Source organism: Halichoerus grypus, chromosome 6 (genome assembly GCF_964656455.1).
Source record: "Halichoerus grypus chromosome 6, mHalGry1.hap1.1, whole genome shotgun sequence".
Lineage (NCBI taxonomy): Eukaryota > Metazoa > Chordata > Mammalia > Carnivora > Phocidae > Halichoerus > Halichoerus grypus.
Window position 1 is genome coordinate 152,085,057 of NC_135717.1, and position 27,418 is coordinate 152,112,474.

At 40.2% G+C, this 27,418-nt stretch overlaps 2 long non-coding RNA genes across 3 annotated transcripts in view; one reads left to right on the forward strand and one right to left on the reverse strand.

Annotated features, from left to right (window-relative positions):
- LOC118526302 (uncharacterized) overlaps nucleotides 1-27,418 on the reverse strand; it is a 278,642-nt gene that overhangs the window by 47,864 nt on the left and 203,360 nt on the right. Inside the window, exon 8 of one of the 2 annotated variants that reach the window (XR_013449308.1) lies at nucleotides 18,947-19,076. The exons of the other annotated variant lie outside the window; for it this stretch is intronic. This is a non-coding gene — a long non-coding RNA (uncharacterized LOC118526302). Of the gene's footprint in view, nucleotides 1-18,946; nucleotides 19,077-27,418 lie in introns of those variants that run through there. 2 annotated transcript variants of the gene reach the window in all.
- LOC144382405 (uncharacterized) lies at nucleotides 2,756-21,166 on the forward strand. The gene is made up of 3 exons (XR_013449309.1): nucleotides 2,756-2,870; nucleotides 18,707-18,743; nucleotides 20,348-21,166. It is a non-coding gene; the product is annotated as an uncharacterized LOC144382405 (long non-coding RNA).

The following is a 27,418-nucleotide window of genomic DNA, read 5'->3' on the forward strand; positions in this document are numbered from 1 at the left end:
GTGCTTTTTATTTTGACTGTGTTAGTTAGAAATAGCAATTGGATGCAAATAACAGGTAGTAGGAGTGGCTAAAGCAAATCAGTGGTTTATTCTCACCTATAAAGAAAATCTGAAGGTATGTGATCATTAGAGACCCAAGTTCTGTTTTTCTCATTGCCATCCTTAACCTCATGATCCATCATGGCTGCTGAAATCCCAGCCATCCCAGCCATGTCCCAGGAAAGAAGAGAAAGGGGAGAAAAGACAAAAGGAGCGTCCACCCATAGAGTTGCCAGATTTGACCAATAAAATTTCTATACATTGTGTGAATATACTTACATTAAAAATTATTCTTTGTTTATCTGGAATTCAAATTTAACCTGGGCATCCTGCATTTTATCTGGCAACTCTGCCCATCTAACAATATCTCCTTAGATCTCACTGGCCATCGCCACTGCAAGGGAGGCTGGGAAATGTAGTCTCTTAACCAGGCACATTGCCACATTGGAGTCATTTTATTTAGGAAGAAATAGAAAGTCAATATCGTGTCAGGAGCTAACAGTCTTTGCCGGAGTGAAGGTGAGTCTGAGGAAAGGACAGGGTCTCATCCATGCCCCACACCCTCTATGAAACATTTCTTGACTGCATCACCTTGTGGTCACTCTGGCCTCTGAAAACATCTGGCCCTTTTTGTCTCAGTTTTGGATACAAAGTATGATTTTTATCTTTTAATTTTTAATTTTTTTAGTAATCTCTACACCCAATGTGAGGCTTGAACTCACGACCCTGAGATCAAGCCTCACACGCTCTTCTGACTGAGCCAGCCAGGTACCCCACAAAGTATGATTTTTAATAAACATATAAGAATTGATATATTCAGGGGCACCTGGGTAGCTCAGTCGTTAAGCGTCTGCCTTTGGCTCAGGTCATGATCCCAGGGTCCTGGGATCGAGCCCCGCATCGGGCTCCCTGTTCGGCGGGGGGCCTGCTTCTCCCTATCCCTCTCCCCCTGCTTGTGTTCCCTCTCTCACTGTGTCTCTATCTGTCAAATAAATAAATAAAATAAAATAAAATAAAGAATTGATATATTCAGGGGGCTGTTGTCTTCTTCAGAGAAGTCTGACACTAATCATACTCCCACCCTTCAAAATAGTTCAGCGATTTAGATCCTGATGAAGCCGAAGTGTTCCCTTATAAGGGATACAGGAAGCTGCAAGTGGCAGACAGGATCAGGGATGCCTTTGAAATTTGTTGTCTCTCAGTGGAAATGTTCAAAAAATTCCATTCTACATCAAACTTACACCATTCCTTCCCAGAACTTCCTCCCACCATTGTAAGAACACAAAATTATCTTATAGAATGTCAACAGCTCTAGCCAGTGGGGACCGGTCTAACAAAGCAGCTGGTTTAGGAAACTGGCTTTGGAAAGCTCAATGGCCTCTCATAACTCAATCAGCTGTGGACTGATCAGTCTCATTAAAACATGGTTTACACTGTGGTGCATTCTAAAACAAAGATAGGGAACAAGAAAAGAAAACAAACCTGATTTAAAATTCTCTCCGTGTTTCCCTCAAAAAATTCTAATTTGGGGGTTCCTTTTGCCCAATGGTGATCTCTTATAGCTCGTCCCCACTATAAACCACGCTTCCAAGCTTTTCCCTGGCTCTGACCTGGACAAATTTAGGATGTTTTATAAAGGTCAGTCTCTACTGCTAAATGACCCTTAAGCACATCCAACCTATCTGCAGGTCCCTTTCCAGGGTTAACTGTGTGGTCTGTGAGCTTTCGAAAGTAAGAATAAAATAATTTTTCTCAGATTGAATCTTAATAACCATTTCCATGGTTCAATGCCTTTCCTGGATGGTTGCTGGGCACACATCTCCACGTAGGTGCTGATAACAGTAAATGCGTTCCACGGACATATTCCGCCTGCGGTAAGCACGTTCCACTCTGGGTTTTGTCATATGCTCCTTCGTTATTTATACTGCTTTCAGTCAGCTACTTGATACTTCATAAAATCTGCCTCCAAGCTGTCCTGCAGGGGAAAACGACCTATCCGAGGGGAACGCTGTTCCAACTTTATAACCTCTGAAGATTGCCCAATAGTCCTCTGGAAAGGTTGCAGGACTGGAGCGAGCGAAAAGTCCAGGCCACTTCCTGGCATTTAACGGCACCGAGTGCCTTAGTGTAAATAGAATTATCCCTTGCTTTCAGGGGTCCTTTCCAGCCAATCTCTCCCACGGGACAGCAAGTGTAGATGGCATGAGCAATGTGGAAATTCAGCCTCTGCTCAAGGTCAGAACAAGCAGGGTTCGTCAGTGATGATTTTACCGATCTCTTGGTTATTTCAGAAAGCAAGAAGAGAACGGAATAGTGGCAAGAATGGGTCTATGGGATGGAAATAATGAGCCATTTATAACCCAAAATGAGGCTGCCAGGAAAAGCAAACCAAAAAAAAAGTACATTTTATCAGAGGCCCATGCTGCCCAAGGCTAGTGGGGTACAAGGTACTGAGTGTTCAGCTCCGTGGGCCAAGAGCTACAGTAAGTCATCCCCCGCTGTGCTGCTTCTCTCCTGTCAGCCGGATCAAGCAGCCTTAACCACCTGGTGGAGAAGAGCTTTAGTGTTTTCTAAGCGTGTGCTGGGTGGATGCTTCACATTTTTGATAAAGATGTGGAGTCATGTTGCAACACTTAGCGAAGGCCTCTGCTAAGAGTTGCGCAATTCCGGGAGGCCCTGCGTCCTGCGCATCAGCCGGGCGCTGCGAACGCACGGCTTATGTAATGCACGATCGGCCCTTCCAGGTCTCTCCTCCCAGCCTCTGGAAGAATTGTCAGGCTCTGAACTTGGTCCTGGTTTCCGGCAGTTCTTTGTCAGCACCTGCCAGCGAGGTAGGGAAAACTGCCGCCTCTGGCACGGGCACCAGAAAGGCTGGCTCTGGTCCCCAGAGGGCCCCGGCCTGCCACACTGCACCCTATAAGGAGGGAGGGTGAGGGCTTTTCATCTGAGGGAGTCTGGGCCAGAAGGTGGAACTGGGGCTGCTCTGGGAGGTGATGACACGGAAACGGAGTTCTCCCAAGTCAGGCGTCCTAGTTACCTCAGGAGCACTGCTGAATGATTTGCTCACAGCTCCTTTGTCTGCTGATTGGAAGTCGGCCGCTGTGCTCTCCTCCTCCGCTCACCTGGAGCAGTTGTAAAGTAGGTCGGCTGCTTGTCTGATGCCCTCTCACCTCCAATCACCGTACTCATGCCTGCCTCCCTGCTTGGCCTCTGTTTCCATGCAGGATTCCATTCCCTCCACAAAGCTGGTGAGCACCTGCAATGTGCCGGGTGCTGTGCCAAGCGCTGGACACCACGCAAGGCTTTCACAACACTTGTTGGCCCCTTGGGACACACCGGGCTCATCCTCCATGGGTCTTTTCTCCCGTGTGCCTCTTAGCCCTGCCACGTCCCTGAATCAGCCTTCCCTCCCTTCACCTCCCATGACTCCTCTTTCTCCCTTTTGGGAGTAGAACTATTTCTTTATCGTTGTTATCATGGTAACCTAACAAATGATTCTCATAAAAGTGTTGCTTTTGGTCATCACTGATGCCTCTCAAGAGTTTTTTCACATTAAAAAGTGATAGTTTGGGGCACCTGGGTGGCTCAGTCGTTAAGCGTCTGCCTTCGGCTCAGGTCATGATCCTAGGGTCCTGGGATCCAGCCCCGCATTGGGCTCCCCGCTCCACGGGAAACCTGCTTCTCCCTCTCCCACTCCCCCTGCTTGTGTTCCTTCTCTCGCTGTGTCTCTCTCTGTCAAATAAATAAATAAAATCTTTAAAAAAAAGTGATAGTTTGAAGAAATTATGCCTTCCATGAACGAACAATAGGCTAATGAGGGAATGTGAAACTAGAGTGCACAGGGGGAGGAATATTGTCTGAGCAGATTCTTTCCAATGTTACCAGGTGAAAGGTTGCCTCTTTCATGCCTTCCCTTATTACTGGTGAGCTGTGGGTACAGTGTTCATGGGAACAAATTCTGGAGCTGGACTGCCTGGGTTCAAATCCCAGCTCTGCATGTTCAAATCTTAGGAAAGTTATTTGATCTTGTTCCTTAATTTCCTCATGAAAAGACGCATGGTTTGGAAATTAACATAACTTAGTATGTATGAAATTTTTATAATACTGGCATGCATAATAAACACACTATAAATATTAACTTTGATTTTTTTCTTGAGGCCATTTCTACCCTTTTTACCTTTTTTTTTAAGGATTTATTTATTTATTTGAGAGGGTGGGGGGAGGAGGAGGGGACAGAGGGTGAGGGAGAGAGAGAATCCTGAGCAGACTCCCCGCTGAGGGTGGAGCCTGACGCGGGGCTTGAGCCCATGACCCTGAGATCATGACCTGAGCTGAAACCAAGAGTCGGATGCTTAACTGGCTGAGCCACCCAGGCGTCCCTCCTTTCTATTTATAGTCAGATTCTCATACGAGTTGGTGCACTTTAAAGAAAGGACTGCTTATTCCGGGCTGCAGTTTCCTCATCTGCAAAACAGGAAGTAGTGACTGAATGAGGATGTGGGGGCAGAGGACCAGTCAGGTGACCAGGTTCTACTCTATGTGCTCCATTGGCTTCCTGACCTTGGACAACTCACTTAACCTCACTGCATCCCAGAGACTGGACTTGTCTGCATTTTCCAAACTCCCGTCTTTCAAATAACACCAGCGGAATTATTACCATGTGCCTGAACCACCTCTTTATACATACTTACTTGATATTTTCCTTTAGATAATCTTTAAATCAACTCACTTTCATATGTCACTGTGCAGTAAGCAGTAATATCCATATACGCAAGGGCTTGATATGCTATAGATTTTTCTAATGCATGTTAAAGTAATTACTTAACAAAACTTTAAAATGTTTGTATAACATCCAAGCCATCTTGCATGCTACCAATGATGTACACATACCATTTTAGGAAAATCTGGATTAAATTTTCACTATGGATCCAGCCAGCTCTAAAAACCTGTTACTGTTATATAATTTTCATGTGGTTATTTAACTTGGGATGTGTTTCTTTATATCATTTACCTCCTTGAGGGCGCAGAGGAGCACTATGGTTTATACCTCTTTAGGCACCTAGCACCTAGAAGAATGCTTAGTAAATATTTAATTTTAAATCATAAATGCATATGGAAGCATGCATACATATATACAATTATATCTGTCTCCTACTAACCACCAAGCCAATACCAAAAATGCTCATTTCTTTTTTTCCCGCATCGGTATCATTATGTTCCTTGGGTGGTTGTTCACTAACTAAAGTAAAGCGTGTGGAGTTCCAGGCCGTGTGATGCTCAGGAAATGTTAGCTTCCCTGACTGACTTCTCTCTTCCCATGTCCTTTGTTAGTGAGTAGCATTTGTCTGTGTGAAAAGTATAAGGAGTATAGCCCTGGCTATTGTTGGGCCAGAATAATTGTGGTCTTCACCTCAACCCTAAAAGAGTCCATTCCCAGAACTAGAAACATCTGATCTAAGGAAGAAATTTCACTTTTAAATGCTAGTATTGAAGATGTCTCAAGAAATTGCCTGGAGATTTACTGAAATTTCCTCAGAAAAACAAATTTTTTTTTAAGATTTTTATTTATTTATTTGACAGAGAGAGAGCACAAGCAGGGGGAGCAGCAAGCAGAGGGAGAGGGAGAAGCAGGCTCTCCACTGAGCAAGGAGCCCGATGCGGGGCTCAATCCCAGGACCCTGAGATCATGACCTGAGCTGAAGGCAGACACTTAATCGACTGAGCCACCCAGGCGCCCCTCCTCAGAAAAATTTAATGCACATATCATGGCACAGTTCTGGGTTTGTAGCTAGAGCAATTTCTCCACCCACCAACATTTATTAAGCATCTTTTTGAGCTCCTTCTGTGTCAATGATCTTGGGAGATACAAGTCTAAATAAGACTATGAGATTGTGAAGAGACAAGTAGGCTCTGAGTGCCTTGTAGGCAAGGAAGAGGTCTCTTTCATCCTTGCATCCCCCCCCGCCCCCCCCCCCCGCCTCCGGGGCCTTAGCAAAGCATGCACACGTGCTAGCTACCCATTCAGTATTCGCTCCATCAATGAACAAACAAATGAATGAAGACAGCAGTCTAGCACTTAAGGAGCCTGCAGTCTGTTTTGAGAAGAGAGAAGACAAAGACAGATGAAGTGTTAATTAACAATAAACCTAACATTACAAGAGATAACACAGGCTATTAAAGGTTAAGTGAAGAACTACTGTCACACACCTCCCCCAAAGTACCAAGTGTTGATTCAGCAGCAGGTCTCACGGAAAAATGTGTTGGCCATTCTTGTGTACTTAACCACTTTTCCGCCCAGGAGCCAAACTTCAGAGGGAAGTTGCTAGGTTGCTGTCACGTGACTGGTTTCTAAAGGCCACCGAGTTTATCAGCTCCTGGGAGTGAGCCGGGTATTAATTACTGTAAAGAAACCAGTGGGTGTTTATTTTCCCAAGCATTCTTCATTCATCCACAGGCAAAGAAACAACAATGATGACTCTTTGAGAGGTATGGAACTGGCATATAGGAGAAGTTAGGAGGCTTTAATTAATGTTTTGCAGGCTGTAAGTGAGGGTGACTCTTCAGCATGAGGCCCTTGCCCGACTTCCTGGAGAGGCTCTGGGCTTCCTACACAGCTCTCTCTAAGATTCCAACTGTCAGCATAAACACAGCAGCCCAAACAGTGTTCCTTATTATTCATTACTTACTGAAACACTCTTCCCAAATATACACTTAACTGAAAGATGCCTTCTTCTGTAGGTATTTTAAGCCATTTTTAGTCTGTGAATCAGACCACAGATTTTAATCTATTTCATTGGGCACTGATCCCACCAGCAGCAAAACCTTAATTAATTAGTAAAAAAAAAACAAAAAAAAAAAACCAAAAAAGCAAGGCATTTCCATTCAAATTATTTTTTGAAAAATGATTTGTGTACATGGCCAATAAAAATTTCACAGTGCAAAACAAGTTTGGAGGTAGAAAGTAAATTTTCACCCACCTCTGAAGCCCAGTCTTTTCCATAGAGGCATCCACTATTACATTTCTTGGCTATCCTTCCAGAAATATTCTATGTACATACAAGTCTATATGCCTATATGCACATCCCCTTTTCTTGCATATCCTTCTCTGTTTCTTAGTGAAACTAAACAAGATGTTGCAGAGTTTATTATAAATCCATACAGTTAGATTTACCTCTTTCATTTCAACAGCTGAACTATATTTCATTGTATGGATGTCCCAAAATTTACACAGACCCCTACCTATAGACAAATAACTTGTTCCCAATTTTTTTGTTCCCACAAACATATTTTTGCACAGATGTATGGACAGAACTATGAATCAATGCCTTAAGGTAGAATTGCAGAGTCCAAGGATATGTAAATTTCAATTCTGTTAGACATTGTCAAATAGTGACACTTAACTTTTGATGGGAATTGCCAAAAGTAAGATATTTGTTCATGCCAGAAACAAGAGTCAAGCCAGTATTTTATTTTAAACTTTAATGTTTCAGTCAAGCAATACATTTGTTTATGAAACTCATTTACCAATGTCTTACCCACCTAAGCACGCACACACCCGCACTCATGCATACACACACACAGACATTATTGTGAATCTATTCAAAATATACTGTGACAACAACTTACTAAATGAGGAACTTACCGGAAGTTCCTTACCACCAAATTGCATGAGTGTTGCAATGGGGTTAGCTCACTAATACCACACATTCTCCACTTAGCTTTTGCTATGTTTACTATCCTTTATGGCCCTGGTCATTTAGTAACACTAAATGCCTATTTTTCTTTTGTTAACGAACCATCTGTTTATGACCTTGCTTCTTCCCTTCCTTCTCTGAAACACAGGCACATCATGTCTTCTCACCATGGTTTCCTCACAAAAGTAATCAGTCTTAAGATGTCAGGTCAGGCCGATTATAGATGCATCCATGAAAAGAACTCTGTCACCATGGAACTTTGATTTCTTTAATTCTCTATCACCTGTGGGGTGAGCCGGTGAACAACAGTCCCGTATTCTGTTCAGCTGACACTTGCGTCGCTGGCTTCTTATATAAAAGAAGACCCAGAACATTCTCCAGTTTCTTTAGTGTTTACCCAACTTACACTCTGTGCTACAATCCCCAGCTGGGGCTCCTTTCCTATTTGCTCTTGTAACATGAGAAACCGTGTGGAGGTTTTGTGTTTGTTTTGTAACAAGCTGTGACCATTGTCTTTTCTCTGTCCCTGACCGCGAACACAGAACCTTCCCGGCGACTACTGAAAATCTACATCTGACTAGGTCAAAACCGAATGAAGTCATTTTGTTTCTATTGGTAACAACCCGTTCCGTACATGTTCTGCTTACATTTAGAATGGGTTGTAAATTTAAGAAAAATGGTTTAAAAGCCTTACTTCAAATCTTTTTGGGCTCCGTGGATCCATTAAGTGATTTCTGTAATATGAGTAACCAAGCAGCTTCATTTTTACATTTAAGCTCAGACTCAGTCTCAAGGAGCCAGAGATTGAGGATGGAAAAAAAAAAAAAAAAGTAGATTTAAACTCTGCAAGGAAGCAATTTCAATATCCTCATGCTGTGGGCCTTTTAAGCGCCTTAGTCCAGATAGCCCTGCTCTCTCAGAAAGCAATGACAAAAACTGATCTTCTGTATGAAAATAAAAGTAAAAGTAAAAGTAAAAATACCAAATAAAAGTAAAAATTAAAAAAACTGAGCAATGTTGACACTTTGTTAGTAAAACTTCCAATCCACCCTAGCTGGTCACCTGTCCACATGGGAGTTCGGAATCTGGTGCTGCTACCCTTCATCCCACCATACGGTGTCACCAGAAAGCAGGACCCCAGGGACTTGGGAAAAGCAATAAGGACAAGGGGGGCCACCACGCTATTCCAGCCCAGGCTACAGAAACCTTGAAGGAAAGCCCCAAATACAACAGCTGACCAAATGCTTCTACACAATGGACTGGTTTCAAAATCAGTAAAGGCAACTGTCCCACTTTACCCTACACCAAAGACACACCTTTGGCAATGGACCTCTTTATTGCGTTCTATCTCTTTTTATTCAACAAGCATGTATTAGGCATGTTTTATGTGTCAGGCTTTCTGCTAGGTGCTGTACAAAGACTAAAAAGTCGACTCTGCCCCATAGTGGGCAGTCATTAAATATTATGGAATGAATGGATGAATAAATGCAGGAATGAAGGAATAAAGTTTCAATAAATCAGGTTACAGGAGGAAAAAACAGATAAACAAGTGGTATGTACAGAATATAGTGGTGTGAGTAACCAGTTCTACCCAGGGTAGTAGAGAAAGGCCTCAGGCTTGAGATGGCAATTGAATGGATAATGGCCAGAAGAATGGGGGGAAGAAGAGGTCTTTAAAGTGGGTAAGTGAACAAGCATAGCATGAGCAAAGGCGTAAAGCAGAGACTAACAAACTACAGCCCACGGATCAAATCTAGCGCACCTGTTCTTGTAAATAAAGCTTTATTTGAACATAGCCATACCTGGTCACTTACATTTTGTCTTGGGTTGTTCACATTACAACAGCAGCACCAAGTCATTGCAACAGAGACCACAAGACCCAGAAAACCTAAAATATTTATTATATATCAGGGGCCTGTGGGAAAGTTGAGCTCAACTGCTGGAACGCAGCATAAAAGGGGCTCAGTGAGAGATGAGACAGAAGGGACCAAACCCTGAAGTTTCTTCTATGCCATATTAAGAAGTTTGGTCTTGGTCTTTAAGAAATGGGTAACAAGAGCAGTTTTCCATTTAGAATGTTTCTTAAGTATCAGGATAGATAAGAGAGATGCAAGATTGCAGCTGAAGACCAGCTCTCTAAACCTTACATCTCTGACAAATTCCTTGATTCAACAAACATCAGAGAGTTTAATGTTTGCCATGCATCTTGCTATAGGCTTGGGAAACAGAACCTGGCTGACAGAGATACTCAGTCAATGTTTATTGATGAAAGGAATTAAGGAAGGAATAAAGACAATATTTTAATAGCATCATTATTTCAAGTTGTCCTGAATAGGCTGCTTCTGCTATGAAACCACTAGCTAAGATTCCTGATGGTCTCCAGTTTCTATACCAGTAGACATTGAGATCCAGGCATGAGGAGGTTAATAGGGAAACACAAGCCAGAGAGAAATTCCTTCCTTCATCTCTGGTGCCAACATCATCAAATACCAGTCACTGGCCAAACCTGTGTTTATTCTGTGCCCTGTGGCCTAATGAGAAGGGATGAGACAAGAAGCAGCTCAGCTAATAACTGTCATAAAAATAGTATCTCTTGGTTCTATGTGGCATCTTTCGCTGGAAGTTCTTGAGTCATTTTTTTTCTCTTGTGTAACGATTATTTCCATTTTATTTCCACTAAAGGAAAAGCCAAAGCATAGGGAGAGCTTGTGACTTGCCTAAGGTCACTGAGCAAACCAGAATAGCAGTTTTTAAATGCTGGGAAGAGTTTCAGGATATGTGAAATCCAGTTTCCTTCCCCATCTAGAATGGGCCAGGTGCATGACTCAGTAAGAAACACAGGATTATCCATGCTCAGTGTCTCTTAAAAAGGAGTCCTGCTAGAGGAGACTCAGGGAACAAGGGGCTATGTCAGGTGCATGTTTTCTCTAGTCACTCATTGTCCCTGCTCATTGAATTTCAAACCTATTACAAAAGTCCATTACAGGTGAAGAAGAGACTCTTCAAAGGTCCAGCCTATGGAAGTGGAGGGAACTGGCTTGGGGTTGTCTGTCCTTTTTGACTATCCCCCAGCTGCCACTGCCCATGAAGTCCCAAGACTCCTTGTCCTCTTATTCACCAGAAGCCTATGCCGAGGGTAGCCACAGGTTCCTCTGCAATAACCCTGTAGTCACCTTCTGTCCCAACATAAATACTAATAAATACCCCTTTCGCTCTAAAAAGTGCCCTGGTTTGGACCATAAATTAATTGTGTGGTCATTCTAGCTCTGACAAATCAGGAGACTTCTACCCCCAACCAAAAGCCTTCAGACACTTCCTCTAATCAGGATTAGTTTATCTCAGACACTTTTGTTTTTTAGACCCAGGATTTTGTAAAAACTTCAATTCCAGTGTAATTAACATGGTGTTATATTAGTTTCAGGTATATAACATAGTGATTCACCAATTCTATACATGACTCAGTGCTCATCATGATAAGTGTCCTCTTAATCCCCTTCACCTATTTCACCCATCCCCCCACCGACCTCCCCTGTAACTATCAGTTTGTTCTCTGTAGTTAACAGTCTGTTTTTTGGTTTGTCTCTTTCTTTGTGTGTTTGTTTCTTAAATTCCACATATGAGTGAAATCGTATGGTATTTGTCTTTCTCTGACTTACTTCACTTAGCAGTTTATAACCTCTAGATCCATCCATGTTGTTGCAAATGGCAAGATATCATTCCTTTTTATAGCTGAGTCATATTCCACTGTTTATATACACCACATCTTTATCCATTCATCTATCAATGGACATTTGGGTTGCTTCTATATTTTGGCTATTGTAAATAATGCTGTAATAAACACAGGGGTGCATAGATCCCTTCAAATTAGTGTTTTTGTATTTTTTGGCAGTAGAATTTCTAGATCTTAGGATACTTCTATTTTCAATGTTTTCAGGAACCGCCATACTATTTTCCACAATGGTTGCACTGGTTTGTATTCCCACCAACAGTGCACAAGGGTTGTGCTCGCTTCGGCATCACATATGCTAAAAACAGTGGACAAGGGTTCCTGTTTCTCCATATCCTGACCAGCACTTTCTTGTGTTTTTTATTTTAGCCATTCTGACAGGTGTGAGGTGATATCTCATTGTGGTTTTGATTTGCATTTCCCTGATGATTAGTGATGTTGAGCATCTTTTTATGAGTCTGTTGCCATCTGTATGTCTTCTTTGGAGAAATGTCTGTTCATGTCTTCTGCCATTTTTTAACTCAATTATTTGGGGTTTTTTGGCATTGGGTTGTATCTGTTCTTTATATAGTTTGGATACTAAGCCTTTATCTGATATATCATTTACAAATATCTTCTCCCATTCCGTAGGTTGTCCTTTAGTTTTGTTGATGGTTTCCTTTGTTGTGAAGAAGTTTTATTTTGATGTAGTCCCAGTAGTTTATTTTTTTTTTTTTAAGATTTTATTTATTTATTTGACAGAGAGAGAGACAGCAAGAGAGGGAACACAAGCAGGGGGAGTTCGAGAGGGAGAAGCAGGCTTCCCGCGGAGCAGGGAGCCCAACGCGGGGCTTGATCCCAGGACCCTGGGATCATGACCTGAGCCAAAGGCAGACGCTTAACGACTGAGCCACCCAGGAGCCCCCCAGTAGTTTATTTTTGCTTTTGTTTCCCTTGCCTCAGGAGACATATCTAGAAAAATGCTGCTATGGCTGATGTCCAAGACATTACTGCCTGGACTCTCTTCTAAGACTGTTATGGTTTCAGATCTCACATTTAGGTCTTTAATCAACTTTGAGTTTATTTTTGTGTGTGGTGTAAGAAAATGGTCCAGTTTCACTTTTTTGCATGTAGCTGTCCAGTTTTCCCAACACCATTTGTTGAAAAGACTTTTACCCATTGGGTATTCTTTCCTGTTTTGTCAAAGATTAACTGACCATATAATTGTTGGCTTTTTCTGGGCTCTCTATTCTGTTCTATTGATCTGTGTGCCTATTTTTGTGCCAGTACCATACTGTTTGGATTACTACAGCTATGTAGTATATCTTTTTAAGTTTTTATTTAAATTCCAGTTAGTTAACAGTATAAAATTAGTTTCAGTTGTACAATTTCATGATTCAGCACTTACATACAACATCCAGTGCTCATCAGAAGTGCACTCCTTAATCCCCATCACCTATTTCACCCACCCCCACACCCCATCCCCTCTGGTAATCATTAGTTTGTTATTTGTGGTTAAGAGTCTGTTTCTTGGTTTGCCTCTCTCTCTTCTTTTCCCTATGCTCATTTGTTTTGTTTCTTAAATTCCACAAATGAATGAAATTATATGGTATTTGTCTTTTTCTGACTGACTTATATCGCTTAGCATAATACTCTCGAGGTCCATCTATGTCATTGCAAATGGCAAGATTTCATTCCTTTTTTATGGCTGAGTAATATTCCATTGTATATGTATACAACATCTTCCTTATCCACTCATCAGTCAATGGATATTTGAGCTGTTTCCACAATTTGGCTACTGTAGATAATACTGCTATAAGCATCAGGGTGCATGTATCCCTTCGAATTAGGATATCTTAAAATCTGGGATTGTGATATCTCCAATTTTGTTCTTTTTCAAGATTGCGCTGGCTATTTGGGGGTCTTTTGTGGTTCCATACAAATTTTAGGATTGTTTGTTCTAGTTCTCTGAAAAATGTTGTTGGTATTTCGATAGGGATTGCATTAAATCTTGATTTGGAGTATAGACATTTTAACAATATTTGTTCTCCCAATCCATGAGCATGGAATATCTTTCCATTTGTTTGTGTCATGTTCAATTTCTTTCATCAATGTTTTATAGTTTTCATGGCATAGGTCTTTCACTTCCTTGGTTAAGTTCATTCCTAGATATTTTATTAATTTTGGTGCAATTGTAAATGGGATTATTTTCTTAATTTCTCTTTCTGCTACTTCATTATTATTGTATAGAAATGCAACAGATTTCTGTATATTGATGTTGTAACCTGTGACTTTACTGAATTCATTTATTAGTTCTAGTAGCTTTTTGGTGGAGTCTTCAGGGTTCTCTACACATAGTATCGTGTCATCTGCAAATAGTGAATGTTTTACTTTTCCTTATCAATTTGGATGCCTTTTATTTCTTTTTCTTGTCTGATTGCTATGGCTAGGACTTCCAGTACTATTTTGAATAAAAATGGTATGAGAGGACATCCTTGTCTTGTTCCTGATCTTAGGGGAAAAGCTTTCAGTTTTTCACCATTAAGTATGATGTTAACTATGGGTTTTTCACATATGGCCTTTATTATGTTGACGTATGTGCCCTCTAAACCTACTTTGTTGAGGGCTTTTATCATGAATGGATGTTGTACTTTGTCAAATACTTTTTTAGCATCTATTGAAATGATCATATGGTTTTTATCCTTTCTTTTATTAATATGATGTATCACATTGATTGATTTGTGAATATTAACCACATTTGCATCCTGCGAATAAATTCCACTTGAGTGTGGTGAACGATTTTTTTACATTGTGAGATTCAGTTTGTTAATACTTTGTTGAGGATTTTTGCATCTATGTTCATCAGAGATATTGGGATATTGGCCTGTAGTTCTTTTTTTTTTTTTTTTTTTTTTTGTAGTGTCTTTATCTATTTTTGGTGTCAGGATAATGCTGGCCTCATGAAATGAATTTGGAAGCTTTCCTTCGTCTTTAATTTTTTGGAATAGTTTGAGAAGGATAAGTACTAACTCCTCTTTAAATGTTTGGTAGAATTCACCTGTGAAACCTTCTGGTCCTGGGCTTTTGTTTGTTGGGAATTTTTTGATTACTGATTCAATTTCATTGCTGGTAATCAGTCTGTTCCAACTTTCTATTTCTTTCTGATTCAGTTTTGGGAGGTTATGTTTCTAGGAATTTATCCATTTCTTCATAGGTTGTCCAACTTGTTGGCATGTAATTTCTCATAATCTTCTCTTACAATCCTTTGTATTTCTGAGTTTAAACCCAGGATTTTGAACTCATGATGGGCCCAAACTGCCAATTAGTTCAGGGATCTCCTCTTATGGATGACCTAACCTCTACACAAATGTTTCTGGTAATAGAGTTTGCTGAGGAGCCCACATAACAATTAATTACTAATTATTATAAATCGCTTCCTTACTTTGTACCTTTCCGTATTTTTCATGTGTTGCTTTTTGCACTATTCTCAAGAAGCTGACAATCAACCCTCCTTTCTGTTCCATAGAGGGCAAGTCCTCTATTCTCCAGCCCAAACACCTCCCAATATCAGGAATAAATTATAGCAGAGCTTTTAGAAATGTGGTTTCAGAGTCAGACATACCTGGATTCAGTTCTGGGCCCTGGAACTCCCTAGCTATATGACCTCTGGCAAACACTTAACTAATTTAATTGTCCTTGTTTATATTTTCAACAAATATGAACTACATGAGCTAGGCACTGCTAGTTACCTAGCCAATAGCCATGCCTCTTTCCTTCCTTCCTGAGGTGCTCATTTACACAATCTTGGATTACCAGATGCTCTCACCACCAGATGTGAGCATGCAAAGCAGTTCTGGACAATGAGGTGCCCCTAGAGGCACCAGCTGAAGTTTCTGAGAGAGCTTGTTGGAGCTTGCATTCACCCTTTTAGTTTTTGCCACTTAGCCTTTGCCTTTCTTCCTTCTTTCTGCCTAAAAATTGCTTGTGATGCACAAAGGAGAATCATCATGTTACAAACATGAGGAAGAAAGCCCCCAGAGAAGGAGCCTGGGTTCTTGATGGCATCATGGGGTCCCTATACTTACCCTGAAGTACTTGCTGCTAGACTTCCTATTCCACGAGAAAAACAAATCCCTCATTTGGTTAAGCCATTGAAGTTGGATTTCTGTTACTTGCAGTTAATCCAGTCCTAAATAATTCATATTTCAGAGGGTTAAGAGGGTTGCTGTGAACATAAAATGAGTTTATTACATTGCCTGGCACATAGCAAATACACATGAATGGTTTGTGATGATCACTATCATGATTGTTATCATTATTAGTTATTGTCATGGGCCTTAGAGACAGGAGCAAGAGCAGGTAGCAATGGCAATCTTGCTGACCTCCAGTAGCACTAGTACAAAAATACCTGTGATCTCTCAAGCACACACAAAAAAAGTCACTTGCAGATGTGTGGACAAGAAGTCTCTATTAGCAGCCAATGAAGCCAGTTCTTCAAAGCACTTGTCAGATCCCAGAAGCACAGAAAAATGAAATTCCACTTGAGAGCAAGCTCTTTCTGTCTTGGAGGGCTTGCCTGGCTCCTTCCTGGATAGGGAATCCATCCATAGGGTGTAATGTATCTCTTGGAATTGTGGGCTTCTCTGAATGACAAGCAAAGCACAACACTTCAAGGATGTCATTACTTCACGGGAACATAGTTTCTGCTAAGAAATCAAAGCCATGCCTAAAATCAGCTGACCACAGGGGCACAAGTTCAGATGCAGCTCTGGGAAATGTAACTAACTTTCCATCACCTAACCGAACTGCCTGCCAAGATCAGACACAGATGGGACTTACTTGGAATCCTCTTAAGTCATAGATCCATCCCACCCCCACCCAACTCCACTCTGAGTCTACAGATATAGAGTGTGGGGCAGTGAAAAAGAAAACAAAACAATCGCCAGTGAGCCTTGGAGTCGAGCAGACCTAGGGTTCAAATCTCAGTGGGTCACCTACAAGCCAGGTAACTTTGGGCAATTCTCCCTCTCTGAAAGTTCATTTCACAGGCTTACAGGGAATTGAAGGAAAAGATGTGTGTGACAATGCCTGGCACAGAGCTGTCATTAATTTCTTTGCCTTCCCTAACAGCAGGATGGCCCTGGCCAACTTGCTTTACCCATCCCCCAAGTTCAAGCAGTGGATCCAGCTCAGGTCACTGCCACCAAATACAGTGTACTCCTTTCTGCCCTGTGCATCATCATCCATGTTTTCAGGCCACACTTGGGGAGCCAAAGCCTTCCCCAAAGCTGAGGTCATAAAGCAGAAAAAGACAAAGCTCTGCTTTCAGAGAGCAAGCTGGCCATGAGCAAAGCCATCTCTTTGTGGCCAATCTACCTGCTGGGTATGGAAGGCCCCACAAAGCCCAGCAGGAAAGAGCTCGCCCATTTGGCTTTCCCACCACCAGTCATATATGACTCCTGGACAGAGCTAAGGAGTGGGGAGCTACTTCACCTAGTCTCTTAATCCTCTGGACACAGCACGCTCGTGCCCCAGCCTCAGGATAGAATATGACAGTCACAAGATTCACACTTCAAGCCATGAAGCATACTCTTCTTGCTACATCACCTGGCAGGTGTCCTTGGCAGCTGACTCCCAGCACCAGTGGTGTACACAGCATTTTGCTCACCTCCGTGTCATGGGAACCGCCACTAATATTTTCCTGGATTTTCGTTTAACAATTGTCTTATCCGGAGACACCTTTCAAACAGGATTTGCAGATATTGAGACTCGCTAGAAACTTGCACATTCATTTCTCTGTAATTCCATAAGCTAGCAATATAAAGCCATGCAGAAACTGGAAATTCAGGGTTCATATATCGTGGCTTAACACAAAATGTGTTTTGTCAAGAGGATAAGAACAGATTAACTATTAATAGCAAACAGTAAGCATTAACTGTATGCCAGGATCTGTGCTGAGCCCTTTACTTTCTATTATTATTATCCCCATTGAAAAATTGGGAAATACTGAGGCTTTTTGGTATGTTCTAGATATTAATCTCTTGTAAATTTTAGATATTATAAATCTTTTCTCATTCTGTCACCTTTTTGCTAACTTTGTTTATTGTGTCTATCCTTTAACAGATATTTTTAAATTTTTAAAAACTTTTAGTTTTAATTTTTTAAGTAATCTCTACACCCCATTTGGGGCTTAAACTCACCACCCCAAGAACAAGAGTCACATGCTCTACCAACTGAGCCAGGCAGGTGCCCCCAGATATTCTTAATTCTTAAAATGTGGTCAAATCAAAATTAAAATAAAATGTAATCAAATCTATTAAATTTCCTACTTATGGTTTGCATTTTGATCATCTCTAACACCTCTAGTACCTTCTATTCGCTTTATAATTTTACTTTGACACTGGATTTCCCCTTTGTATATGCTTGAGATAGTGCACCAATCTATTTTTTCTTCATATAATGAACTATTTCCCCATTACCAGTCAGTGTTTTAGGTGATCCGTCTTTTCCCTGTTGATTTATGGTGCCACGTTTATTCTATAACAGGTTCCCATGTGGAACTGGGTCTGTTTCCGATTTCCTGTTCTTTTCCATAGATTCGTCTGGCTGCTTCTGCACCAGTCCCACACTGGTTTTATCCAGGAGGACGAGTCCCTTCTTTTTGCTCTTCCTTTTCAAAATGGACTTAGGCATCATGAACTTTTATTCCTCTGTAAAAGCTTAGAATAAGTATGTGGAAGTCCTCAAAAAAAAAAAAAACACCTGGCCATAATTCTGACATTGAATTTATAGGTTACTCTTAAGGGAAACTGACATACTGACGCATCAAAGACATGGCATATCTTTCCATTTATTCCACTCTTCTTTTAAAATGTGTAACTGAATTTTTAATTTTCTCAGACAGTCTTTGTTGGGTTATTTCCTACAGACTTTATAGTTTAAGAATTGTGTTTTCTTTTCTTTTCTTTTTTTGGTGTGTTTTATTTTCTATTATATTTTCTAGATGGCCTTGCTAATGTGGATAAAGACCAGTAATTTTTTAAAACTGATCAGGTATTCACCATCCTTGCTCGTCTTTTATTTTCATTTGTTGATTAAATGTGTTTGTCCAATCTCTAGATCTCCTTTTCCTTTTTCCTTTTCCTCCTGTTTTGGCCGGAAATTCCAATGTGTAAAACAATTAACAGCTAATTGTTGTTAAACAGTAGCAGTGAAAACAGAAAATGTCTAAATTTTCCTTTAAAATCACATGTGTGCTTCTTTATAGGTTTCAACATCGTCCATGCCTGTTACACCCCAACGTGGTAAGAAGAACAAGTGTTGGCCCATTTTACAGCTAAGACTCAGTATTGTTGGGTTTTGGGGGATCACATAACTAGAAAGGAACAGAATTCATATTCAGGTCTCTGAAGCTTCAAGTTTTCTACTACAGTAGATTAACTTACATCTAGTCAAAATATCTAAAACTACAATGATTTAACGCAGTCACATACAAAGTGAATTTTTTTAAAGATTTATTTATTTGGGGTGGGGGAGGAGCAGAGGGAGAGGGAGAGAAATCTTCAAGAAGACTCCCTGCTGAACATGGAGCCTGCGCCGCCCCGCAGAGCTCAATCCCACGACCCTGAGATCATGACCTGAGCGGAAACAAAGAGTTGGATGTTTAACTGACTGAGCCATCCAGGCACCCCACACAAAGTGAATTTTTATATTTAAATCTTTTACCATCCAGAAAAAAATGATCTGATATAATCCTACCATTTTTAAAGAAAGCTGTACCAGCTGATTATTAAAGGTTCTAAACTTCTTCAAGGTTTAAGAGCCATATGTCCCTATCAATTGGGGCTGTAATTCTATTAAGAATTTGAGTCTAGGGACGCCTGGGTGGCTCAGCTCATTAAGTGTCTGCCTTTTGCTCAGGTCATGATCCCAGGGTCCTGGGATCGAGTCCCACATCAGGTTCCCTGCTCAGCGGGGATCCTGCTTCTCCCTCTGCCTGTCGCTCCCCATGCTGTGCTCTCTCTCTCTGACAAATAAATAAATAAATAAAATCTTTAAAAAAAAAAAAAAAAAAAGAATTTGAGTCTATACAATGGCAAACCAGTCAGTTAAATTAATCAATCTTGTCTATTATTTAACTATAGGTTTACATTGGGCCTCATTCCAGAAAGGATTTTTAGAGTGTCTTATAATCTGTATCATTTATAAGCTGAAATGAAATTTCTAATAAAGGATTGGGAATATACAGACTAAAAGGCAAAGCTGCTAAATTTGAGAAAAGAGTTGTTCATCATTAACTAGAAACGTGTCTACTAACTCTACCAACTCTAATAATTTATTATTTCATAAAAATGGAGATCATATGTACCCTTTATACTCATTTTATCCCATCATCAGTATAAAAGAAGAATTTGGGTCCTTACAATGGCAAAGCAGTCAGTTAATTTGGTCAGCTTAGGTAAATAAGTCAGTTCTGTGGGACAGAGTGGAATGGGAGAGAAGTATCCATCAAGCTGATTTTACTAATATTGCAATGCAGCTACAACTTTCACTTGGTTGGACTCATTTAAACACTGAAAAGCTGTCATAAAAATAAGAAGGCTACTTCCATTTTCGGAAGGAAAAACTAAGTAAATCAGTCTCTTAGTTGTACAAAAATGACAGACCTGTGAACAGGACTCATAAATTAAGCCCGAGTCTGCTCTGCTAGCTCTCTGTAATCAAGCCCCGTGAATTCTCCTGTGGAGATCAATGCCTCTTAAATGCATGGAATGACATCTCAGCAGACACACGAGCACATGATTCCCACAGCCCCTTTATAAAACTAACCATCAGGAAGTAACAAGGGACTGCATTTGTTCCTGACAATCAGGGTATTTTTCTTCCCATTCCTTGCATTTCTACTTAGGGAATGTGTGAGAGAATGTCATTTCTCAATGCTGCTGGTATGGAATGTGCACGTTATGCTGCCTTTTGAAGGGACGCCAGGCTGAAAGAGCAAGAAGACACACATAAGGATGAAAAGGGGCTCCAAGAAGCAGAATCAAAGTATTTAAGAAGAGGAAACCAGAAAACTGTAGTTGTCTTTCTTAAACACTGCTTTGCTAACTGAGTAGTGAAATACAAAATGTAGCCAAAGCAGAAAGCTTCCATAACTGGGAGCAAAAGGAGGGGAAAGGAGTTGCTCCAAATCCATCATATTTATTAGAACCACTGATTCTCCTTGAAACAGCACCTACTTTATAGTGAAATTTACTGTGAGCTAGCTAACAAAAATTCTGTTTTTATGGGAAATAAGTATTGTCAGAAAGAATAATAGATTCTATTTTTCAACCCTCAAGATTATAAAATTATAGAATTTAACAAACGAAGGGAAAGTGTTGGCTCCAGAATAGGATCATCATCAAGGCAGTGATTTCTGTTTAGTCTCTTCTCATCAGCAAGAGGGAAAATAAAATAACCTCAACTGAAACTAATAGAGTTTTCCGTGGCAGAATATACCACTACAGCTAATAATGCAGGGGCAGGCTGTGTTAAATCAATTCTCTGTTTAAAAAATGCCTACGCTTGTCAAACACATGAACTGTATGAGTGTACATCTGGCCAACTCATATTCCCACACCTGCTCATTCAGGCATTAGACCCCTAAGTACTTGTAAAGCAAGTGAATGTATCTGTACAGCAACGGGTAAAAATAAACCGAACTATTCTTGTAACATTATCAAAACGATCTGACCAAATAGAAGATTGTGTTTCATGGGATCAAGTGGTTAAATTAGATGTTTCCTCACGTTTTATGACTGGTTTGTCTTATTCACTGTGTATAAAATAGATGACCTCCATTCCAGGAGCATGAGTGGCAACCAAATTTAATGCCATTTGCTCAGAGGCTCAAACACTGGTTTCATCGCCTCTGAGGCATAGCTTCTGAGTGTGCTACTGTCGTACAGAGACCCAATACTTGGGGCACAACGGAGGAGGAACATTTAATTCAATCAACGCTATAGTAGCTCTGTGAGATAACCATTTACACGTCAGTGTTAGTCGACTCTTGGAAAATAAAGTTCAGGTAGAAGTTGGGTAAGTCATTATTCTGAAATAAGCTTAAATAAGCTTATATAATCTCTCTCTCTCCTTCTCTCTCTCTCTATATATATAATCTCTACAATAAAAAGTTCCCAAACACAGCCAATGACAAGAGAAGAATAACCAACATTCTCCAGCTCCCTCATTATGCTTTTGCCATACTGGCAATGGGCTCCTGAAAAATCCAGGTGTAGTTGATTGAATCGTTGTTCACAATTTTTCACATCCTTCCTGTATTAAATTATTCACACACATTCAGCGTTATGTGGCTCTGAAATACTATCCACTGTGGGATAAAATATTTACCCCATCCCATTTATTTTGGGCATGGCCATACAGCTTGCTTTAGCCAATGAAATGTTCCTGAACATGACAGGAGGTCTTAAATTTGCTTGTGTGTGCTCTTGCCATGGACTATGAAAAGAGCATGTTCCAGGAAACTACTGGTCAAAAGAGGGAGAGCAACATGTGAGGGAGACCTGAATCCTGGAGTCCAGCCAAGCCCAGGGAACCCATGTGAAAGAAAGAAATGCTTATTATTTCAAGCCAGAGTTGGGGATGATTGGTTATGCCAGATTGTTGCAGCAAAATGTCATCTCGGTGACTGAGCACATACTGTTCCCTCTACCAGGAATACTCTTCCATGCCCACTCTTTGTCCAGTTAAGTCCTACTCATGCTTCATATCTTGGTGTAAATGTCTTATATATAGGACAGATATTGCAGACCAGAATAACTCCTCCTCTACATCCTGTATTTCTCCTTTTGTAAGATTCATTACATTTATAATTATTTGGTCCATGTCATCCAACTAGAACATAAGCTTCTTTGAAGGATGAGACCATAGTGTCTTGCTCATTGGTAGATTCCTAGCACACAGCACACAATGGCTAGCAGAGTGGATTCAATAAATAATTTGTTAAGTATTTTTTTTAAGGCATGTGGTTCTGCTACTTATGGTTGAGTAAGAAACTTCACTTTTTCGGTTTTAGTTTAAGCAACTATAAAAGGGACACAGTAATACCTATCTCTTAAGGCAGTTATGATGAAATAAATTAACCAATCAATTTAACATTCCAAGTATCTGACACATAGGTAGATAGAAGGTACTTGGTAACTTACAGTTTTTAATAAGAAAGATAAAGACATCTCCTCTGTGTCTTAAAAAGTGATATGTTTTAAAGTGATGTTTTGGGGGCGCCTGGGTGGCTCAGTCAGTTAAGTGTGTGCCTTCTGCTCAGGTCATGATCCCAGGGTCTTGGTATTAAACCCCACGTCAGGCTCCCTGCTCAGCGGGGAGTCTGCTTCTCCCTCTCTCTGCCCCTGTTACCCCTGCTTGTGCTCTCTCTCTCTCGTTCTCTTTCAAATAAATAAGTAAACTCTCTTTAAAAAAATAAAATAAAGTGCTGTTTTTGCAGAAAAGGAAAAAATTACATCGTGTCACTATCAATAATTGCTTAATTTAGGTATTTTTAAATACTATGCTTATTTACCATGATGTGAGTCCATTTTAAAAACAATTTAAGGTAGAATTTGGGAAGAAGAAACAGGTTTGCAATTGATACTTCATTTATTTTAAACATGGTCATTAAGTGATTCAATACTTTTAAAAAAGAATGAAATTGGGGCGCCTGGGTGGCTCAGTCGTTAAGCGTCTGCCTTCGGCTCAGGTCATGATCCCAGGGTCCTGGGATCGAGCCCCGCATCGGGCTCCCTGCTCAGCAGGGAGTCTGCTTCTCCCTCTCCCTCTCCCCCTGCTTGTGTTCCCTCTCTCGCTGTCTCTCTCTCTGTCAAATAAATAAATAAAAATCTTAAAAAAAAAAAATAATGAAATTTATCCTTCCTATTTTTGAAAAATTTTCATCTTTAATTCATTATTCAAAGTTGGCATTTATGTTTTTCAAAATGTTTTTCTTCATTCCCATAATTATATTTTGCATCAATGGGATTTTATTTAATTTAAATCAGGTTTTTCTTTTGCCAGTAGCAACATACGTCCATCATAGAAAATTAGAAAATGCAGATAAGAATAAAGAAGGAAAAATTATTTCTGTAATCCCACCATCCCAGAGACAGCCAGTGTATTTCATTCCAAATATTTTTATTCAAATACACTTTTTAAAATATAATGATGGGATTTTTTGTACATTACTCATTTGGGGTTACCTTCTCACTTATTTATCATGAGTATCTTTCTATGCCAAAAATATTGAACTACAACATCTTTTTATTAATGGCCTTCCATCGTACAAAAATACCATCATTTACTTGAGCAATACCCTATTGTTGGAAATTTTCTTTTAAAAAAATTTCTCTTTTAAAAGAAAAAGGAAGAAAGAACTATTTTAACTATTACCAGCAATGCTTCTGTGAATGAGTGAAGAGATACAATGTCATTCAAAACCGATAGAAAATGGCAGCCCCTTACTGGTATCTTGTAGTTCAGAGTACAGTAGATCATTATCCTGACCGTGGTCTGTCTCTTTCCTTACATTTCTTACCAAGAGTCTGGGGCCATCAATGGAAGATGGTAAAGGTGAGTAGGTAGGCAAGAAGGGGATAACATATGAGGAAGGACTTCCATTTCTGGTCTCAATAATGAATGTGCAAACCAGAACCTATAAATTAACACATGACCAAAAACACTGTAACAGAACGAGGGCCCACATTTGGAAAGGGGAATATTTCCCTACCTGCAGCTACAGCGCTCGTATTTGTTTTGACAAACATTTTTTTTCCCCAACCTGGTGGTTGGTTTGACAAGTACTGTCAGTCTCATTTTACAGATACAGGAGCTGAGGCACAGAAAGGCTACTGAAGTGTCCAAGATCCCACAAGTTAGTGGCATAGCCAGGGTCTGAGCCCACGTGTCCTGGCCCACAGACAAGTGCTCTTTCAATGCTCTCATAGTTCTCTGGGACTGTGAATACTGGGAAATACTAAGAATAGAGAAGAGGACACAGTGTGGCAGGGAGCTTAGCAGAAATATAATGCTTCTGAGAGATGGCACAGAGACATCTGTTAGCTACTTAACATGGGTCTAACATCCTCAGTGAGAGGATAAGAAATATCTCTGTTCACCTCTTTAGGGCAATATGAGCATGATTGCTTAATTAGAAATTTGTCCCTTAAAGAGCTTCAATATTCTCAAAAGAAAAGGACTGCTGAAAAGTGAAAGTATTTTGCTTCCCCTCACTGTGTAAATGACGGAAAGGAGATTAGGCTCAGGTTAAGGAATTATTGGAAAACACATAAATTACCTAATAATGTTAGGACTATACTCCTGAATTCTTTGAATGGAGGGATCATGAGTCTCCACTGCACTTAACACACAATACAATGAAAATCATATGCAACACAATCAGAATTGCTAATTAATGGGCTAATCAGAAATGTTAGGGGGGAAAAAAGGATATGTTTATGTTGTAAACGTTATAGTTTAACTTAAATAAATGTAAATGTATTCACCGATCTGGTGGAAGGTCTTGGCCCTTTCCCTCACTATGAGTTCACTGGAAAGGTTCCAAGCTACATTTTTTTACCTAAACCACACCCATAAGATCTTATTTTTCATTTCCAATTTTTCCTTTCTTGTAGTGGATGAGAACTTAAAAACAGTCGTGAGCAAAATACTATAGACTTTTTTCCCCATTTGTCTTTGCTGAGTCTTTTCAAAGTATCAGTCCACTTAAATTACATTTCATTTTAATAATTCTCTCTCTCTCCATCCCTCTCTTCAGATTCATGTTTCATTCGTTAATGTAATATTGAAGCAAATTGTATAATTTGAATAACAAGTAAAACTGTCATAAATACATTCGGGAACAAACAATTCTGAGTCTCAGAACACATGAAACTCAGCTCTTGGGGAAAAGATGGGCCGGTGAGGGCAGACTTGGGTTTTGGCCTACCAGTCACATCTTCACCAAGAAAATCAAAAGCACTGGTTCCTCCTACTAGTCACTTAAGTGGAACTTGGCTACAAGAGCACCCATGATAGTTTTCACTAGTTAACTGTTAATATTAAGCAGTGTCTTCGTGAACAATGCCTGTTATCAGTCCCAGGAAAAAGTTTAAATTATATCTGTCACACATATACTCAAAGTTTTAAAATCCCATCCTCCCTACCCCAACAAATTCCAAGTCTGTCAATTTGCCTACTCAAGCAGTAAGTTTGGGTTCACATTATCTCTCTTGTAAGTCCCTAAAAGACCCAATATCTCACCAGCATGGCCTCTTGAAATGGGAAGGAAGGACTGGATAAATAAATTGAATCCTAACTTTTCTTCTGAGCACGTACAAACATTGGAAGGTGTCTTATTTTTCTTATTTTCTGTTCCCATGATTAGAAGGTACATTCTGTGAGAGATGGGACCTCATCTGTTTCATCCACCTTTGGATTCTTGGCACACCTGGCATAGCACCTGGCACAGAGAAGCTACCCATTAATGTTGTTAAATGAGTGATTGATTTCATCTGGCTGCCCGGAGTATACACAACATAAACATCTTCTACACTGATTTGATCTCAATTACTAACTTTTTTTCCTTTTTAAAATAAATTTCTCCTGGGGTGCCTGGGTGACTCAGTGAGTTAAGCGTTTGACTCTTGATTTTAGCTCAAGTCATCATCTCAGGGTCCTGAGACTGAGCCCTCCATAGGGCTCTGCGCTGGACCTGGAGCCCGCTTAAGAATCTCTCTCTCCCTCTGTCCCCCCCTCCTCCCTCTCTAAAAATAAAATAAAATAAAATAAAATAAAATAAAATAAAATAAAATAAATTTCTCCACTGTTAAAACTTTTCCAATTACTTGGCAAAAATGCAGCCCGCAGAAGGCTAGATTCTAATCTTACATATATCAGGTCAGAAAATTACTGTTGCTCCAGGAAATAAAAAGGGCATTGCACAACAACTAGAGCTGCATAAAGGTTACACTCATGGGGTATACCAAGGGGTTTCATATAGTCATTCAGACCCAGCCCTAATAAACAATCTTATATATCCACAATGACAGCAATCAGTCACTCACAAGGTAACATTGTCCCCAAGTCCAGCACACTTCATGTCACCTCTCATCCCACCTGCAATTCCAAGGCTATCATCAGAACTTCCATTATGGGCCATGACAGAACTGCCAAAAAATGAAGAAATAAAGAAAAAATGGATTTCCTATCTGGGCTTTAAAACTTAGTTTTGTTTTGTTTAAGTGAATGTTGTGTAGGAACACTTAGATTTGTAACTGAAAAGAGGAAGGCATAATGAAGGACATTTTTGTTAAAATAGATTAATGAAAAAAAATTATAGTTGGAAAAAACAACTCACTTGAAGAGATAAAATGAAGCAATAGACAAGTTTCCTCAGATGAAAGAAAAATGAAAGGAAGGAAGAAAAAGAGAAAGAAAGAAATTATTTTTGTCAATTAAAAAGGTAGTCAAGATTTCACACTGGCCCCCACAGGGTGAATATGGACCCCATAGGGTGAACATGGATCCCACAGGGTGAACATGGACCCCACAGAGTGAACATGGACCCCATAGGGTGAACATGATTGTAATCTCCCTTCAAGCATCACCTTTCACACAGCCTCCCAAGCTACAATAGAGTTTGTCTCAAATCTTCCCTCATCTGCATATTTAGCCATTAAAACCATTGAAAGCTATCTTTAAAATGTTCTGCAAGTTCAGCCCTTCTCCATCCCACTGATACTGGTTCAGGCTTTGGTCCCTATAGCAATGGGCTGTTACAACAGCTGCGAACGGTATGCCCCAGAGTGGTCCCTGTGCCAATCCATCTCCATGCTGCCACCAGACTTCCCTCTCACCCAAGTTCCCTGGCATCCACTTAGGCTTCCAGATGGTTCAACTCATCTCTGAAGTCTCATCTCTTGTCCTCTTA